Below are 18,051 nucleotides of genomic sequence, written 5' to 3'. Positions count from 1 at the left end.
GAAGGTACTTTTGCCACTAGACAGTACAGTGGCACTATACACTATGCCATCCCCTTATGATTGGTGGGAGTCCGACCTACGGGACCATCGCCAATCCTGAGAACGAAGGAGCTGCGGCCCATTTTACGGTCTTTTTCTGCCCTAGTGCAGGGGAACCGCATCACAGCTCTTCTGAAGTGAATGGGGCCAGCTGCAGGCAGTGCTCCCGACTCCCATTAAGGGGGGATCATTCATTCTTAGAATCGGCTGGGGCCCCAGAGGTAAAATCCCTATTGCTCATCAAATAATGGCCTACCCTAGCAATATGCCATCACTTCAAGATGGAAGTGCCCCTTTAATAAAAATGCATGCTCTAATAAATGGGAAAGGCCAATATGGGTTATATTGACGATTCTCAATTGAAGTCCATTCTCCCTAGTAAAAAAAAATAATAAAAATATCCTACACGTGCGCCTATCCTTTTTTGTGAACGTGAACATAGATCCTCCTTATAATTCAATATTTATTTACCACTGGTAATGATTTTCCGGTTGTCAGTAGTCACTGCATGTAATTGGGTTTAATCCTGTTTGCTGTATTTTGCCGGAGGGCTCGGAGTCGGTGTTGGACAGCTTCTCAGTAAACAGATCATCATGGGCCACACGGCCCTCTGCAAACACCAGGGCACTTAGAAGTAATAGGACGGTTGCATTACTTAATGAACTGGGAATGCAAATATCACTTGACGTGAATTACTGTGCAGCTAAATTGAAGGCAAACCCAAATTGTTTACTCAACGAAAACCTGCGCCAAATCCTTCACTGCTTCTTCCCCTGCTCTCAGGGCCTTCAGAAGCTTTTCCAAGACCACGGGTGTCTGCTAACTCTGTATTTAAAGGAGAACACCACCTGAGAAAAACGTACAGAACATGGTGTGCTACCATGAGTTACAGAAGACTGATCGAGTGTAATTCTGCTATCCATATTTCACTTTTTGAGTATTAAAATGTGAAATCATTTAGTATATCATTTGTATTACTTGTGTTGTACTGATTTTAGCTTACTCAGCCACAGACAGCGGTCTGCACGCTGTAGACAGTCACATGACTAACCACTTACTGTCTCACTGTCTCCTGTATTCTTGGATTTGAGGGGAGAAGACCTTATGCGAATAGAGATCTATATAATGCTCGTTTTTAGAAAGTTACAATACATTTTATGTGGATTTAAAGGTCTTTTCCCAATCATAGAAAGGAAGACCTACAGTATCAGTAGTCTATGCCATTCCGTTAAGAGGTGGACCCCCACCAATTAGGAACTAGGCCTTACTCACACACAAACCTGGATAAGTGGTTTAACTAGCCATTGCTTTCTTATTAAAGGGGTTCTCCGAGATTTTGATACTGGGGACCTATCCTCAGGTACTGATAAGAGGATAGGTCACCAATATAAAAATCTTGGAAAACCCCCTTAATAATACCAAATCTTAATCTACTGGGTGGCCCTGAGATGAACCCTGGAAAGACTAAAACTGGCCATACACATTCAAAGCTGTCCGTTCCGCCGATGTCTCTTCTGACTCCTCCATACACATTTGGTTCAGACAAGTATGCATGTGTATTCAATGGGAAGAAAGGAGAAAGCCACTACTAGACACTCCTGATGGCCGCTTATCTCCTGGGAGAACAGAAGGATCAGGCAAAAAAATTTATTATGCCCGATCCTTCTCTCCCCATAACCATTATAGTTTCCACTGATCCCCCTGTTCTCAGGACCTTAAAGGGGTTATCCCATGATTGATGTAAAAAATAGAAATCAGACATCATATGCTACTCTTTCTAACAAAACTAGAACCAGCCCTGTACACATGGATTCAGAATTCACCCCACTCATTGATCCAGTTGCTCTGCTACATTCTCTTCAGGCTTTCGCTGGGAGGCGGGGGCTTTCGCTGGGAGGCGGGGGCTTTCGCTGGGAGGCGGGGGCTTTCGCTGGGAGGCGGGGGCTTTCGCTGGGAGGCGGGGGCTTTCGCTGGGAGGCGGGGGCTTTCGCTGGGAGGCGGGGGCTTTCGCTGGGAGGCGGGGGCTTTCGCTGGGAGGCGGAGGCTTTCGCTGGGAGGCGGGGGCTTTCGCTGGGAGGCGGGGGCTTTCGCTGGGAGGCGGGGGCTTACTCTGGGAGGCGGGTCCTTTGTGCTGCAGCTCTCTTACTGTAGCAGCTTCTCACAGTAGATACAATTTGGTGGCAGTTGAAGGATGGAATTAAGCATGTGGACGTGCATGTTACTATACAGATTAAACACCACTTGGCACCATTATAATATTTTGAACCAAAAGGTGTGCTTTTGGTAGGTTTTGAACTAATGGTGGTCTGTGGATGCCGCACTGTTATGGGAGGATCTGTGGATGACGCACTGTTATGGGAGGATCTGTGGATGACGCACTGTTGTGGGGGGATCTGTGGATGATGCACTGTTATGGGGGTTTCTGTGGATGATTACATTGATGGGGGATCTGTGGATTACACTTAAGGGGCATCTGTGGATTACACTGATGGGGGATCTGTGGATTACACTGATGGGGGATCTGTGGATTACACTTAAGGGGCATCTGTGGATTACACTGATGGGGGATCTGAGGATGACACTTATGGGGCTCTGTGGATAACACTTAACTACTAACACATCTACAGATCCCCCATCAGATGCATCAGTGTGGAGGGAGGAGGCGGAGACACTCATGGCGGGGCCCGGTGCAGTGATTCTACTTTAATACATCGGGCCCCGCAACTGTTAAATACATTCAATCCGAATGGATCCGCAATTACTGTACTGTACTTACTGTAGTACCTTATGTATAGCATTAAGACGGCGCAGACCGGCAGCTCCCTCGGTCATGCGCCACCTGCCCTGCCTGCCGCAGCTCCCTCCTCATGTGCCGCCTGTCTGCTTATCTCACTTTATGAATGAACAGGCAGGCGGCGCATGAGGAGAGAGCTGCAGCAGGCGGCGCATGAGGAGGGAGCTGGGGCAGGCGGCGCATGACGAGGGAGCTGCCGGTCTGCGCCGTATTAATGCTATACATAAGGTACTACAGTAAGTACAGTACAGTAATTGCGGACCCATTCGGATTGAATGTACTTAACAGCTGCGGCGGGGCCCGGTGTATTAGAGTATAGTTCCTGCACCGGGCCCCGCCATGAGTGTCCCCGCCTCCTCCCTCCACACTGATACTTCGCTGGCCACGCTGTGCAGCATAGCGGCCAGCGAAGTATCCGCTTTATAAGATGCACGGCCATTTTCCCCCCTCTTTTTGCGTCTTGTAAAACGAAAAATACGGTATATGTATTTCTGGAGCCCTGGTATGGAATAGGGATCGACTGATTATCGGAGTTACCGATATTATCAGCCGATATTAATGATTTTTAAAGTTATCGAAATCGGCATCTAACCTTGCCGATAATGCGTCCAGCGCGCTATCGCAGAACATGAGCGCGTTGCTGACGGCACACATCCACATTTCCGGGGTGCGCCCCCCCGAACTTCCGGTTCGCGGCTCTAGAAAAAAATAGAACATGTCCTATTCTTGTCCGCAGTTGCGGACAAGAGTAGGCAGTTGTATGGGGGTGCCGGCCGGGTGTAATTTGCGGATCCGCAATACACTACGGACGTGTGAATGGACCCGAAGTTGCATACTCTCCTCTCCTAATCTCCTTCCAACTCACAACTACTGTAACTTTCTATGTCCTATATAACTGATGTGACAGCTACACCTAGTGGTGACAGTGTGTAAATGCAGTTACCAGCCTGTTGTGAGGAGTTTGCAGCTATTACAGAGGAAAATACCGTAGATAATGGCATAAGATGACATACACAAAAGTTTGAAGTGTCCCCTTTTCGCACATAGTGGGACATTGCAGCTATACGCTGTATACAGATCGCTATTCCCAGTCTCATGTGTGGTGCAGGTTTCAGTCTGATTATGTCAATTCACAGATTATTTTTAGCTTGATAAATTCTTGCTGAAAAGATACAATTCAACCACAGATGTTTCTCTCTATTTTATTTTATTTTATTTTTTTCATCTCAATTTAATGGCCCTTTTTTTTTTTTTTTTTTTAACTGCTTTCAAATTTTTTCTGTCACATTTTTAGCTCTTTTTTTTTTTTCTTTTCTTGGCTAATTGGACTTTTTCTGATTTCTTCTTTATCCCTGCATATTCATTTAACACTTGTAAAGCAGCTAATATTCTTTCATTCCCGTTCATGATAATTACCCTAATTATCCGGGAAGCTGATTATAAGGGTGATTTTTTTTTCTTTTTACGTTTTCATAGATGCAGCCTGACAGCGTGATTTTCTTTTATGCAGACATAGCAGTTCAGTGCATGCAAATTGTAAACAGCTAAAAGTAGTTGCTTTTTGAACAATAGATTTTTCACAACTTGAAAACAGTTCGTTAAAGGGGTTGTCTGGGATTTTTCTTAAATCCATTTACAGGTCACATACCGCTTGGGAGCATGTCACCGCTGAGGCCATTCATTGGCTTCAGCGGTGCACATGACCCCATCCATACGGATATATTGACAGATAGGGCAGCCTGGGAGCCAGGGAAAAGGAGTTGAGCGGGTGGGAGCGGGCCAGCATGTTTCCCTTCCATTCATTGGCTGCAGCGGTGCACATGACTACATCCATGCAGATGTTGAAAAGATAGGGCAGTCTCTGAATCGAGCGTCTTGGAGTGGACCAGCATGTTTCTTTTCACAGGTCCTACTGTGAAAATTGTGGACAACCACTTTAAAGAGGTGGCCTGGATGGTAACGTTTTTCTTAAATATAGGAAGGGCTTTTTAAAAAAAAAAAGAACAAAAGAAGTGATTTCCCTTCACTGACTGACTGGTATGTTTTAAAGGGTTTTTCTGACCGATTGAAAAAAGTAGAATAGTGTAAAATAATAAAACAAGTCATACCTTACCCGATCCCCTGACTACTCAAATCCAAAGCTTCCCAGGTCCCCTCTGGTCTCTACTTCCTGGTCCCTTTCGACACACAGGAAATGACCGCTCAGCCAATCAGTGGAGGAGACGAGTCCGGCCACTTTCACATTAGCGTTTTTTGCGGATCCGTCATATATCCATCATGAACGGATCCGGTTGTATTATGTCTTCTATAGCCATGACGGATCCCTCATGAACACCATTGAAAGTCATTGGGGACGGATCCGTTTTCTATCGTGTCAGAGAAAACGGATCTGTCCCCATTGACTTACATTGTGTGCCAGGACGGCTCCGTCTTGCTCCACACCACATCGCGGACAGAAAAAGGCTGCTTGCAGCATTATTCTGTCCGCGATGGGAGCGCAACCAAATGGAACGGAATGCATTGTTCAGTTCGGTTTTCTCCCCATTGACAATGAATGGGGACAAAACGGAAGCATTTTCTTCCGCTATTGAGATCCTATGACGGATTTCAATAGCGGAATTGAAACCGCTAATGTGAAAGTAGCCTCACCACTGTGACCAGTGATCAACCTAGTGGTCATTTCCTATATTTTGAGAGGACATGAGGACTCGGGAAGCTTTGGAACAGAATCGACATGAGATTGGTGAGATAAGAATGACTTCTGTTGTTTTTTTGTTTTTTCTTTCTTTTTCTGACCCTTTTAAAACAAAGATGGAAAACCCCTTTAATACTTTATTAGAAATGTATTGTACACATAATGTGAGCCAGAGATGGTTTATCGTAATTAGAAGATTCGAGTGTGTTGGTCATTATTTGTTTCTGTAGGGTTGCTCCACACCTGACCGCTATGTTTTCCTTATCCTGAATAAACTCTTTAAAGGGGTTGTGCCAAGTTTCAAAGTTATCTCCTATCCACAGTATATCAGGACCCCCACCCATCAGTCAGTTATCCCCTATCCACAGTATATCGGGACCCCCACCGATCAGTCAGTTATCCCCTATCCACAGTATATCGGGACCCCCACGATCAGTCAGTTATCCCCTATCCACAGTATATCGGGACCCCCACGATCAGTCAGTTATCCCCTATCCACAGTATATCGGGACCCCCACCGATCAGTCAGTTCTCCCCTATCCACAGTATATCAGGACCCCCACCGATCAGTCAGTTATCCCCTATCCACAGTATATCGGGACCTCCACCGATCAGTCAGTTATCCCCTATCCACAGTATATCGGGACCCCCACGATCAGTCAGTTCTCCCCTATCCACAGTATATCAGGACCCCCACCGATCAGTCAGTTATCCCCTATCCACAGTATATCAGGACCCCCACCGATCAGTCAGTTATCCCCTATCCACAGTATATCGGGACCCCCACGATCAGTCAGTTCTCCCCTATCCACAGTATATCAGGACCCCCACCGATCAGTCAGTTATCCCCTATCCACAGTATATCGGGACCCCCACCGATCAGTCAGTTCTCCCCTATCCACAGTATATCAGGACCCCCACCGATCAGTCAGTTATCCCCTATCCACAGTATATCGGGACCCCCACGATCAGTCAGTTATCCCCTATCCACAGTATATCGGGACCCCCACCGATCAGTCAGTTCTCCCCTATCGACAGTATATCAGGACCCCCACCGATCAGTCAGTTATCCCCTATCCACAGTATATCGGGACCTCCACCGATCAGTCAGTTATCCCCTATCCACAGTATATCGGGACCCCCACGATCAGTCAGTTCTCCCCTATCCACAGTATATCAGGACCCCCACCGATCAGTCAGTTTTCCCCTATCCACAGTATATCAGGACCCCCACCGATCAGTCAGTTATCCCCTATCCACAGTATATCGGGACCCCCACGATCAGTCAGTTCTCCCCTATCCACAGTATATCGGGACCCCCACCCATCAGTCAGTTATCCCCTATCCACAGTATATCAGGACCCCCACCGATCAGTCAGTTATCCCCTATCCACAGTATATCGGGACCCCCACCGATCAGTCAGTTCTCCCCTATCCACAGTATATCAGGACCCCCACCGATCAGTCAGTTATCCCCTATCCACAGTATATCGGGACCCCCACGATCAGTCAGTTATCCCCTATCCACAGTATATCAGGACCCCCACCCATCAGTCAGTTATCCCCTATCCACAGTATATCAGGACCCCCACCCATCAGTCAGTTATCCCCTATCCACAGTATATCGGGACCCCCACGATCAGTCAGTTCTCCCCTATCCACAGTATATCGGGACCCCCACCCATCAGTCAGTTATCCCCTATCCACAGTATATCAGGACCCCCACCGATCAGTCAGTTATCCCCTATCCACAGTATATCGGGACCCCCACCGATCAGTCAGTTCTCCCCTATCCACAGTATATCAGGACCCCCACCGATCAGTCAGTTATCCCCTATCCACAGTATATCGGGACCCCCACGATCAGTCAGTTATCCCCTATCCACAGTATATCAGGACCCCCACCCATCAGTCAGTTATCCCCTATCCACAGTATATCGGGACCCCCACCCATCAGTCAGTTATCCCCTATCCACAGTATATCAGGACCCCCACCGATCAGTCAGTTCTCCCCTATCCACAGTATATCAGGACCCCCACCGATCAGTCAGTTCTCCCCTATCCACAGTATATCAGGACCCCCACCGATCAGTCAGTTCTCCCCTATCCACAGTATATCAGGACCCCCACGATCAGTCAGTTATCCCCTATCCACAGTATATCGGGACCCCCACCCATCAGTCAGTTATCCCCTATCCACAGTATATCGGGACCCCCACCCATCAGTCAGTTATCCCCTATCCACAGTATATCGGGACCCCCACCCATCAGTCAGTTATCCCCTATCCACAGTATATCGGGACCCCCACCCATCAGTCAGTTATCCCCTATCCACAGTATATCGGGACCCCCACTGATCAGTCAGTTATCCCCTATCCTGTGGATACTGGATAAATTCAAAACTTGGCATAACCCCTTTGAAAGACATCTGTCAGCAGATTTGTACCTATGTAACCGACTGCTGACCTGTAACATATGCACATATGTTACAGAGAGAGCAGAGCCTCTAGGTGTAATGGTAACGCCCCAGTTGCTCCCAGAGGCTCATTTGCATATATTAGGACATCATTTTTCTCAGCAGTACGGACACATATGAACATGGGACCAACACAGATGTCTTCAGCTGCCAAGCGCACATGTAACAGGTCAGCCAGTGTCATAGGTACAGAACTGCTGACAGATGCCCTTTAAAGTCTAGTGTTTTACAGACTCCAATGTAAAACGATTGCAGCGAACAGTTTGTCCAAGCCTGTCATCTCTGCCTAGACTTACAAATCGCCTGACATTCACCCAGGAGATTGCACACATATAATCCACGTTTCCTAGAAGATTTCTTCCTTTGCGCAGCATTGTACGGCTCGAGAAGCTGTTTCCATCATCCACAGGCAGTGGTTCGAGGTCACAGGGCAAGAAAAACAACTCTTTCCTGCTCATGTATGAGAAACATTGATGGAAAAACGGAGTTGTCCTATCATTTTGTGAATAACCCAGCTGCCTCCTCTGAGGCTCAGAACATGTGCTGCTGTGGAATGGAGGAGATCCGTCAGTGGGGGGTGGGGGGGGGGGGGGGGGGGGGCCGGGCCCTCTGGAAACGCTTAGAGATTTTGTATGGCAGTATTGGAGCAGTCAGCTCTTATACTTCTGTATAGTCTGATGCAGATTTAATTCCATTCACATTCCAGAAAATCATGGATCCTTTATCTAGTGTTATAGAGAATAGTGTCCCATAGAAAGCTCTCTTACCGATTTTGCATTAGGATCCAGGAGTTAGGCTGCTTTTAACTGGACCAATAATCGGGTTGGCTACGGGGGGGATGAGAGTCTGTAGAAACCCCCCATTCCTGATGTTTGGCCTAAAAGGTTTGATTCGTTCCCGATAACTGCCTGAAACATAAGTCCATGTAAAAAGACCTTTACAGATTACGCCTCTGCATGAGCCTTTCTTCACCGCCTCCCAGCCAAGTGCTGGAATTTGGAGGCTGCAGTTGCTGAAGGCACGAGGATGATGTCACAGTCTAAAGTTAAAAACTTTAGTCTGTGATAATTTCCTCGTGTGAATCATCGAGCTGTACTTCTCCTCGACTCCTACCAACAGGGAGGAACCATCGTGAAAATGTCTCACATCTACAAGTTCATTTTTCCTGTCGGACACACAACACGTCCACTACTAAGGCAGTCCAGCGTTACACGACGCGTTTCACAGCCACCTTCTTTCCTCGAGCCCCACAGACAGCAATATTTGTGCTTTTTTTGCCTCCATGCTGAGTGGTGCACGTGGTTTGGGTTATAGTTAGCATGTGTGTTTTTGATTAGCTTTTCACCATCTCCATGTTCTCCGGGTTGTTTTTGGCTTTGTCTATGCTTTGCAATTATTTTAATACCATAAGTGAATCAGCAGCCTGAGGTCCATATTGGGTTACACCTAGGGGTGTGGATTTTTTGTTTTTTAACTCTTGTCTTGCGCTGTGATTAAACTAGTTTCGGAGAATTTCCTCATCCTCATTTGTCAGCATGCTTTTCCCGTCTGTCGGAGCAACTGCTTTACAAGCACACATGTCCTTGCTAAGCTACCAAGAGCAAGTGATGGGCAACAGGCAGCATGCCGAAGTGGTGGTGGGGGATGTGTGCTTCAGTAAATTGAGTTTAGGCCCGTCGTTGCTGATTCTGATATAACCGAGCTGGACTAGGCGATTCCTACAATGTCCGTAATGTTAGGTTGATGACGCAGACCACCACACCATGGAAGTGATTCTAGATGCACAAACTACCTTGTGGGGTATAAACAGACAACTAATCTTGCAATCATAGCCCGAACTATCAATATTCTGTGAGCAGTGGCGCCCCCACTAGGTATTTTAGGAAATGGTACTTGTGGCAAAATGCCACATTTGGAGATTTCCTTACGCCAACTGCAGATTCTTTGATATGAAAGTATCTCATCAGCTTCTGTCAGCTGTTGTCATCTGTCTCTTCCCTCCCAGCAGGAAATCATTGAATGTGGCATCCTGACATAAAGTATTATGGGCCTAAAATTTAGATACCGAGCATAAGTGCCATTGCACGTTGATAATATTGGGTTACAGTTGCAGGGTGGTTTTCTGTTCGTATTCTCTATACAGGTTGCTGTGTATTCAAAGGGCTGTGTCGTCAGTAAGCCCAATGTCAGACTGGGGCTCCTTGGACCATCAGAGGAAATTATTTTCATGGCCAAACCCCTATATCATCAATAAAGTCTAATATGATTTGGATCACAGGAATATACACTTGTGCCAAGTAATTGGCTCCAAGGGGAGCACCAAATGGGGGTTTCCTCCTGGACCTTTGGAGCCCACCATGGCTTCAGAGACTTCTCTGGTGGGCCAGTCCCTAAGTCCGACACCAGTGGAGATTCTAAGATAACACTGACTCCTCAGCTCCTCAGCCCTGTTTGGAATCAATAAATGGTGGTCCTTGTATGTGTCCATAGAGCAGCCTTCATCACCAGACACGTATACATAGCCCATCCAAGGCTGTGGACAAGACATGTAGAGACAAATGTTGCTCCTTCCCTCCTATTAGTCCCAAAAAGTGGCCAGGGGATCAGGGCTTTAAAACCATGGCAGTGGTCTGAGCCTTTATGTTTTTCTTTACTAATCTATAGAGACTCCTTAAACGCCCCCGATCGTTTGGCCAACAGCTATCTCTTCCGACTCCCTCACAACTCCTGCATACATGTTAGGCCAAACATGTATGTGTATTTAATGGTGAGAGTGGAGAAAGTCATTGCCAGACACATCTGGCGTTAATAAAAGGATTGGGCAAAATATTAATTTCACCCCATCCTTCGGAGGAGTGTCTGGAGCTCCCCATACACATTAAATTGTTGTCCCAACCCACTGTTCTTGGCAGGGTCGACCGACAATACACTAATGTGTATGGGGGGCCTAAAGTGGTGTCCTGTTGGACTTGTCATAATGTGATCATATTCTTCTTCAAAGATGTAATCAGTAGTCACCTTATGTACACAGGATCCCTCAGAAAATTAGAAATTCTACATCATTGTCCCGGGCTTGAGAGCTCTGCAGCTTGGTTTAGTAAGGCTATAAGTCAGATATGGCCGGTTTAATGAGACCTAAATGATTGACCATCGTTGTCTGAGTGCTGCAGTCATCTGGTCAATAGTTAGAGGCGTATTGACTGAAAAGTAATTACACACTGACAGTGATTGAAGCGAGAACCAGTGAGCTATCCTCTAGAGATTGACATTGACTTTCACCTAAAGTTAGAGGAGCCTCTGTACGTGTAATTTACAACTGGTGACCTTACATACCATTGGATATTCGTACCATAGCCATACGGTCCCTTTGCTGGCTGTTCGGCTAACACGTGAACGTTTCCTTTGTTGTTTCCTTCTTCGAATTGTCTACAATGAGCAAATTACTTGGACCCCTTCCAGCCAAGCTGAAATGATTCCAGCATTCAGAAAGGTGTCCCTTGTAGAAGACGCCTCCTGACGGAGGCAGGCCTGCAGCCTTCTATCCAGACGGAAAACGCAAATTTGCTTCCAAACATCTGAGACCAGAAGCTTCATGCTAAACTAGAAGAGGACTCGTAGGCCTTATTAACACATCAGTGAATTACAGGCGTATGCTGACGCTGTCCGTCTTCTCCATGGGGAGCGCATGGATCTGTTGAATTCAGTGGGTGTATTCAGACATTCGTTTCTTTCTGCGTACTGTTTGTCTGCCTAAAAACGGAAGTATGCAGGACTTTGGTGCGTTTTCTGGACCAAAAGCGCCCATTTCAATCTATGGATCTGTGAACCCTCTTGGACAGCACACGACTACCTTTCATTGTTGGTTTGTTTTTCACAGACCATTGCTAGGAGATGCTCTGTAAATCCCATTTTTGACCTTTTTTTTTCATGTAAAGAATAGTTGACATGAGAAGTGGTTAAAAAAAACGTACTCACGGAACAAAAACTGGTGCACAGTGGACATTGTCATTGGAGAACAGTTTTGTATTTTTCACGGACGGAAAACTGACAAAGACGTATATCAAAGTTGAGCTAACGCTTTCACAGCACCGACTCACCATCTTGTACTAGGGCCCCCTGACGAAAACTGGACAGACGAGCATCATCGTCAGTCAAATAGTCAATATGAAAGCAACAAAATAAAAAATGTATGGTATGGCCCGTCCTCCAGCAATGATCCTGCGACGCTGCTCTGGTTCTTCTGCCACTGCATGTTTACAAACTACAACTGCTGCAGCCAGGTAGAGCGGGGCAGTGGTGACGTACCATAGAGCTGCAGAGGACCGCGATTGGCTGCAGTGGTCAAGTGCCGTGAACAGTGTCCAGAATGGCCATTGGGGAGGGGGCTTATCTAAGTTTTTTAATTATCTTGGACAACCCCTTTAATGATCCTCATGCAGTAATTAATCTGTGAATGGATCTGCAATGCCAGGCACAAGCTGATGTGTGGTGCTATTTTTGGTGGGCGGCTACAGACCCTTTTTCTTAAAAAATCCTAGTCAACCCCCCTAGGCCATGCTATCTTCTGTCTGGCCACCTAAATGGCCTACAGTATGTCACTGCTGAATATTCGGCTGCATATCATTTCAGCTACAGTAGAAGCATTGTTCCATTTTGCCTGCCGCCCTCTGCAGCGAAGCTCTGCCCATCCATCATCTCTATGTGCGTGAGCGTTCCCTCATTAGTGCTGGGTGTAATAAGCTGGCATCTGTCGCCTATATTTACTGCCACACTTCCCAAGAGAGAATGACCCCTTTGTCGTCGTGTGGATTACTTGTCAGACCAAGCCAGGCTGGATGGAAATCACTTTCAGGGCAATGTCTGCTTCTTTTGTCTTCAGATTACGGGGCACATTGGGCAATCAGACGTAAGTCACGGGCATTGTCTTGGACTTTGTAGCCCTGGGATTTCAGGCCTTTAGACGTCCCGCGTTGGACGCCGTATGATATAGAACAGGTACGCTGGAGTGCGTCTACCATTACTACAAAAGCTAAATCACGTCCTGAAGCAAAAGCTGCAACTTTCTGCACTGCTGTTCATACATGACTAAAAACAAACGCATTTCGGACGGTCAAAAATAGCGCAAGGAAAAAGTGGAGCAGCGACGAGCTTTTATTGGACCGTGTATGGCTCTTGAAATATGGGTCATATATTTACCATCATAATGTGCCAACCCCCAAATTATTTACCTTCAAGTGGTTGTACCTGTACGGAGCAGCAGTCCCCCCCCGCACTGGCAAACCCAGCCTGTCCAGGCTTTTCAGGGATCCTGGGTTCGAATCCAACCAAGGACAGTATCTGGTTAGAGTATGTTCTCTGGGTTTACACCGGGTGCTTTCCTCCCACACTCCAAAAATCACCCCGATTAGGTAAGTGTGCTCAGAATCTCTTGAGATAACAAAGTTAAAGGCCCTATTGACACGGCCGTGTCCACTTTGCAGACCGCACATGGTGGATCTGCAAAACACAGGCATCGGCCGTGTGCACCCCACATTGCTGTGTTAGGCCTCATGTACACGACTGTGTTTTGTGCTCCGCAAATTGCGGATCCGCAAAACACGGATGCCGCCCTGAACAGGTGGCCCATTATAGAAATGCCTATTCTTGTCCGCAAACTGGGACATGTTAGGTTTTTGTTCTTTTTTTTTCTTTTGTGGAGCCACAGAACGGATGCGGACAGCAAGTTTTGCGGCCTCGTTTTTTGCAGCTTTGATGCGGACCCAAACAACGGTTATGTACATAAAGCCTTAGACCCATTACCTTTAATTAGTCACATCGCGATCAACAAAATGGGACCAAAGGTAGGACTTGTACTATCCTTTTGTGGTGTGGCGTGGCTGCACAGACCCAGAGGCCCACGGAAGGCCCACATGGGATACTGGAACTGATGCGAATGTCGGCAATCTGTACAGTGCTGTGTAATATGTAAGTAATCAATATCTGATCGGCGGCCCGCGGGGCTCTGGCGCTGGAGCAGTCCATCGTGTGTAGTGGACGGAGCTGTAGATCTAGAACAACTGATCGGTGGGGTTGCAGAGTGTCAGACTCTCCGCCAATCAGATATTGATGGCCAATTCTAAGGATAGGCCATAAAAAAAAAAAAGGTCTGGAAAACCCATTTAAGAAAAAGGCTGACACAATAGAAAACGGATCCATCTTCCATTGACTTTCAATGGTGTTCATGACGGATCCGTCATGGCTATAGAAGACATAATACAACCGGATCCGTTCATGACGGATGCATGCGGTTGTATTATGGTAACATAAGCGTTTTTGCAGATCCATGACGGATCCACGAAAAACGCTAATGTAAAAGTAGCCTGACTTATGTAAAATAAACTGTCTGTCCCTCCATTATAATTTCTATTTACTCATATACACTTTGTCTGTGTGCACTGTCCTGACCTGCAGTGTCATGAGATGAATGACCGTATTCTGTACCTGACCACTGCACAGACTGCACATGTACCTGTAGATAGTTCCTCTCATATACTGTATGTACTGCATAGCAAAAAGAGGAAATAAAGTCTTCACGTTATTGACTTAGCTTTTCGATATTGTGCTGATGAATTTTTCTGATAATACACTGGTTGCAGGTTAATCTGTAATCGCACAGCCTCTCTTTATTCATGCCTGGGTATTATTCACCTGGATGACAGCTACATGAGGAATTGCAGCGCACTGACAGTCACCGGGCTGGCGACATGTAATGCTGACACCTAGTGGACAGCCGTGTAATAGACCGAGGGACTTCATCCTAAAGTAGCCATTGTAAAAGTTGCAACATGTCTAGTATTACAGCTCACTGTTATCTGTAGAGTCTGTTCTCACAATACAAAACTTCATTTTTCAATAAAAGATGCATGCAGAGTTTTTGTTTTTTTTAAACTAAGTATGTGGTGGAAGTTTAGTTCATAATCAAAGGGGTTGTGTCACTTTAGCAAGTGGCATTTATCGTGTGCAGAAAGTTAATACAAGGCACTATTGTGATTGCCCATGTTGCCTTCTTTTGCCTGGATTCATTTTTCAATACAACATGCCCAATTTCCTTGTTCTCAGAGGAGATGCCTGGCAGCGGCTTACTCCCCTCTCCCCATGTGTATTGGGGGAGGGTATTCAGCTGAAATCTATTGAAAGTTAAGTGGATACCTTAAAGGGGTTGTGTCACTTCAGCAAATAGAATTTATCATGTGGACAAAGTTATTACAAGGCACGCCACTTACTAATGTATTGTGATTGTCCCTATTGCCTCCTTTGCTGGCTTGATTCCTTTTCTTCATCACATTATACACTGCTCGCTCCCATGGTTACGACCACCCGGCAATCCATCAGCGGTGGCCGTGCTTGCACACTATAGGAAGAAGTGCCGGCCTCTCTGGTGGGGATCGTGGAAGTGCATATAGGCTGGTGCTTTTTCCTATAGTGTGCAAGCGCGGCCACCGCTGATGGATTGCCGGGTGGTCGTAACCATGGGAGCGAGCAGTGTATAATGTGATGAAGAAAAGGAATCAAGCCAGCAAAGGAGGCAATAGGGACAATCACAATACATTAGTAAGTGGCGTGCCTTGTAATAACTTTGTCCACATGATAAATTCTATTTGCTGAAGTGACACAACCCCTTTAAGGTATCCACTTAACCTTCAATAGATTTCAGCTGAATACCCTCCCCCAATACACATGGGGAGAGGGGAGTAAGCCGCTGCCAGGCATCTCCTCTGAGAACAAGGAAATTGGGCATGTTGTATTGAACATACACATCATATAGTTGGCAGTCTAAATTCAGTGGGTTTGGCCAACTTTAATGTGTTTTAGCACCTTTAGGGTACTTTCACACTAGCGTTTTTGTTTTCCGGTATTGAGTTCCGTCACAGGGGCTCAATACTACCAGAAAAAACCTGATCAGTTTTATCCTAATGCATTCTGTATGGAGAGCAAATCTGTTCAGGATGCATCAGTTCAGTCCCTCTTACGTTTTTTGGCCGGAGAAAATACCGCAGCATGCTGCAGTTTTCTCACCGGCCAAAAATCCTGAACACTTGCCGGAATGCCGGATCCGGCATTAATTTTCATTGAAATGCATTAATGCCGGATCCGGTCCCAAGTGTTCTGGCAAAACGGATCCGGTTTTTGCGGTCTGCGCATGCGCAGACCTTTAAATATGAAAAGAAAAAAAATACCGGATCCGTTTTTCCGGATGACAACCGGAAAGACAGATCTGGTATTGCAATGCATTTGTGAGACGTATCCGCATCCGGATTGCCGGATCTGGCAGGCGGTTCGGATGCTGCGGTGGCTGTCGGGGGTTCGGATGCTGCGGTGGCTGTCGGGGGTTCGGATGCTGCGGTGGCTGTCGGGGGTTCGGATGCTGCGGTGGCTGTCGGGGGTTCGGATGCTGCGGGGGCCTGTCGGGGGCTCGGATGCTGCAGTGGCTGTCGGGGGTTCGGATGCTGCGGGGGCCTGTCGGGGGTTCGGATGCTGCGGGGGCCTGTCGGGGGTTCGGATGCTGCGGGGGCCTGTCGGGGGTTCGGATGCTGCGGGGGGCTGTCGGGGGTTCGGATGCTGCGGGGGCTCGGATGCTGCGGGGGCTGTCGGGGGTTCGGATGCTGCGGGGGCTGTCGGGGGTTCGGATGCTGCGGTGGATGTAACATTTAACATTCAGGCAGGTGACTTCTGTCGAATACGGCTTGAGAAGACTTAAACAATGATGAAGTATTGTATCTGTGACCTTTAAAAGCCCTGCCTCAGGCTCAGTCATGGTATTTCTCGTTTTGTCGCTGTGACTAACTCACTTTTATTACATTTTGGAGCCATCAGCCTACCTTTACATATATTTCAGACTGCTGCCTACAGATCCATTGAGGAGGGGTGCAATTTATGACTTGCAAAACCCAAAACTGCTTTCTACCTTTGAAATCTTGTAAAAAAATAAATAGTTTGTATTGCCAAATTTTTTCTGAATTTTAGATTTCTGTGCTGTGAATGCCAGAAGGCAATGAGCATTTCTGTTCATTTTGACAGGAGGCTGTGAATGGTGGCTCATCTGACTGCTATATCGCTGAACTTCTGACACGTGGGAGCGGTGTTCAGAAAGCAAGGCAGTTTTGTAACATCCTTGTCCCTTGTTATGATTATGGTTACCCCATTTCCGGACTAGCAGCAGTGCCCTCCATAGCGCTGGCCTGGGAAAACGGGCGTCTTGTGTGACTGTTATTGTAGCTTTTGCATTTGTCTTATACATATTCGTTGATATTATGAATACGTGGTCTACTTTTTTATATTTGGATCATTAGACTACAAGACCTCTACATCATATTAAATAAACGTAGACTAGACCTGCTCTGTTTGGTTTGACTACAGGGTACAGCGTGCCCCTTCCTCCATTCCTTAGTGGGTGCGTAGAGTTATCCCCTATTCTGTGGATTGAATGAAGTTTCTTCAGATTTTCCCGGTTTCTGTGGCGATCAGGAAGGAATGTAACTGTCTCTCAAGAGCTGAACTAATAATGAGAGCCTGTGTATGCGCTCTGCTAATCTTCTAGATACAGAACAACCTGTAATCCATTCTTGCGCCTTCATTCCCATCCACATCCTAATTAATATACAAAGGGCACATTGAGTAAAGGAATGCCCCATGTTTTTTTTGTTGCATTTCACTTTACACAGTGATATTTCAGCTTATGACTCAATGTAAAAGTAATTTCAGCAAGGTATGTTCTTTATTCCAGCTTATAAATGTTCAGAACGCGTTTCGTCCCGTCCAGCCTTTCTCAATTGATTGTCTCATTCACACAACCATGTCCGCTCTAACCCCGCCGATCACATTTTTTTATTTGTCAGACAGAAGTTTGCCATCGGTCATAGATTTCTAATGTGTATGGGAGTGCTGGTCATTGGATACAGCGAAGGACAGAAATGGAGGTCACACTTCACAAATAAATCAGTAAGCAGTCTGCCGACACGACAATTTTTTTTTTTTTACATCCAGCAGCCCGCTAACAGACCAGTGGGT

General features: G+C 46.5%; 1 protein-coding gene across 3 annotated transcripts in view; it reads left to right on the top strand.

The window, feature by feature from the left end:
* The window catches only part of BICD2 (BICD cargo adaptor 2), a 115,161-nt gene that overhangs the window by 67,576 nt on the left and 29,534 nt on the right, over positions 1-18,051 (top strand). The gene's annotated exons all lie outside the window — the stretch shown is intronic.

The sequence above is a fragment of the Bufo bufo genome, chromosome 9 (assembly GCF_905171765.1).
Source record: "Bufo bufo chromosome 9, aBufBuf1.1, whole genome shotgun sequence".
NCBI lineage: Eukaryota > Metazoa > Chordata > Amphibia > Anura > Bufonidae > Bufo > Bufo bufo.
This window is presented reverse-complemented; position numbering and strand designations above follow the sequence as displayed.